The 2,500-nt window shown below is 53.7% G+C and overlaps 1 protein-coding gene across 24 annotated transcripts in view; it reads left to right on the forward strand.

The window, feature by feature from the left end:
- The window catches only part of LOC122263497 (uncharacterized), a 456,927-nt gene that overhangs the window by 105,153 nt on the left and 349,274 nt on the right, over positions 1–2,500 (forward strand). The window lies entirely within an intron of this gene.

Genomic DNA, 2,500 nt, shown 5'->3' on the forward strand with positions numbered 1-2,500 from the left:
ACAGAATGGCAGCGACAGAAAGACAAACTGACAAAGTAATAGGCTGACTTTCTGACTAACTGACTGCTTGACGACAGTCACACATCCTTTCTGTCTGTTTGTCTGTCTTTGTTTATCTGGCAGCCTCTCCTCCCTTTTCTAGTCATTCTCTTCATATAAGTCAGGTTATGTATATATAGAGTACCCGAAGCAGATATGGAGAGAATTAACAATGAGAAAGTAAACAATGCAAAAAGTTTGAAAATGCATATACGTGAAACAAAGACAAAAGCCAAAGAAAATAAGACAGAGATAAAGAGCGAGAAGAAAAAAGTATATAAAAGAACAAAGATCAAAGACAACACGAAAGGCAAAAGCTAGGAAGGAGGGGAAAACTCGCTCCGAAGGGGAAAAAAGGTATACGCTCGGGGCGGAGGGACACAGGAGAAGAGTGGTTCCCAGAAAGGGCGGGAGGGGGAGAGGAAAAGAGGAGATGACGAGGGAAGAGAGGAGGGAGAGGGGAAGAGGGGAGGGAGAGGGGAAGAGGGGAGGGAGAGGGGAAGAGGGGAGGGAGAGAGGGAAGAGGGGAGGGAGAGGGGAAGAGGGGAGGGAGAGGGGAAGAGGGGAGGGAGAGGGGAAGAGGGGAGGGAGAGGGGAAGAGGGGAGGGAGAGGGGGAAGAGGGGGAGGGAGAGGGGGAAGAGGGGAAGGGAGAGGGGGAAGAGGGGGAGGGAGAGGGGGAAGAGGGGAGGGAGGGGGGGGGGAGGGGAGGGAGAGGGGGGGAGGGGAGGGGGAGGAGAGGGAAAGAGGGGAGGGAGGGAGAGGGAGGAGAGGAGAGAGGGGAGGAGGGGGAAGAGGAGAGGGAGAGGGAGAGGGGAAGAGGGAGGGAGAGGGAAGAGGGGAGGGGAGAGGGGAAGAGGGGAGGGAGAGGGGAAGAGGGGAGGGAGAGGGGAAAGGGGGGAGGGAGCGGGGAAGAGGGAGGGGAGGAGGGAGGGAGAGGGGAGGAGGAGGGGAGGAAGAGGGGAGGGAGAGGGGAGGTAGGAAGGAGAGGGAAGGGAGGGAGGGAGGGGAGAGGAGGAGAGGAGGGGAGGAGAGAGGGAGGAGGGGGAGAGGGGAGAAAGGAGGGAATATGGAGTGAAAGAGAACAAAGGCATGACGGACAGATAGCGGAGGAAGGAGACTGAAGGAGGACAGGAAGATGGGGAGGGAGGGAGGGAGGGAGGGAGGGAGGGAGGGAGGGAGGGAGGGAGGGAGAAGGAAGGAGGAGGCAGGAGGAGGGAGGGAGTGAGGAGGCAGGAGGAGGGAGAAGGAGGAGAAGGAAGAGAAGGGAGATGATATGAGGAAGAAGGGAGAAGACAGAAGGGAGATGAGAGAGAAGAAAATAAACGAGAAAAGACAGAGAAGAGAGAAGAAAAAAAAGAAACGACAGAGAAGAGAGAGAGAAAAAGAGACAGACAGAGAACCCGAACCACGCATGAGATCGACGGGGTGTGATCATCATGCGTGCCACTAAGGTCACAGGAGATCTCGTATCATGTCGTATCCCGTTAGCCGTCACGCCACCGTTGTGATACGATAGTTTTGACCCGTCATTGGGTGGGTGGGGGGGGGGCTGTGGACGTATTGCCAGGGCGTTTTATTGCATTGAGTGTGCGTGTGCGTGTGCGTGGGCGTGTGCGTGAGTGAGCTACCTCTCCCTGGATCTCATATCGGCTGTCATTTGCATAATCTCGCCCTACTGATGACATTGTTTACATCAACCTATTCCCATAGGAGGAGGAGGAGGAGGAGGAGGAGGAGGAGGAGGAGGAGGAGGAGGAGGGGGGGAGGAGGGGGAGGAGGAGGGGGAGGGGGAGGAGGAGGGGGAGGGGGAGGAGGAGGAGGAGGAGGAGGAGGAGGAGGAGGAGGAGGAGGAGGAGGAGGAGGAGGAAGAAGAGAAGAAAGAAGGGGACCAGCAGGAGGAGGAGTAAAAAGCGGAGAGAGCGGGTACAAGGGAGAAGGGAGAAGAGACAAAAGAGAAAAGAGACGAAAGAAGACAGAAGAGAGACGAGGGAAGACAGAAGAAACAAGTAAAGAGAGGAGAGAGAAGTGAGAAAAGAGAAAGGAGGAGGAAGAGGAGGAAAAGCAGCAGTTGGAAGGACGATACCTGCTGGAGAACACAAAAGAACATGCAAATAACTGCGACTGCACACTTTATTGGTCCCTGATAAGCCACAAAACTCGCTCGGATTGGACACAGGAGGTGGCCAAGCGAGCACAAGAGCATGTCCACACTCATGCCGACATATTCACATGTGCATAAATAAAGAAACGCATAAGGACACTTGTAAACACAATCGTACAATAAACACATTAGAGAAAACAATATACATAAACTTACACAGACAGGCACACAATACACAAATAAAGACACAAGGAACCTCCCATACCCCTCACACCCCCCACACACATAAACACATACGCACATAGATACACACACACACACAAATAAACAACACGAGGTGTCTAATCTGAATGAAATAT

Source organism: Penaeus japonicus, unplaced genomic scaffold (genome assembly GCF_977035675.1).
Source record: "Penaeus japonicus unplaced genomic scaffold, GWHDUDI00000001_assembly GWHDUDI00000020, whole genome shotgun sequence".
Taxonomy (NCBI): Eukaryota; Metazoa; Arthropoda; class Malacostraca; order Decapoda; family Penaeidae; genus Penaeus; species Penaeus japonicus.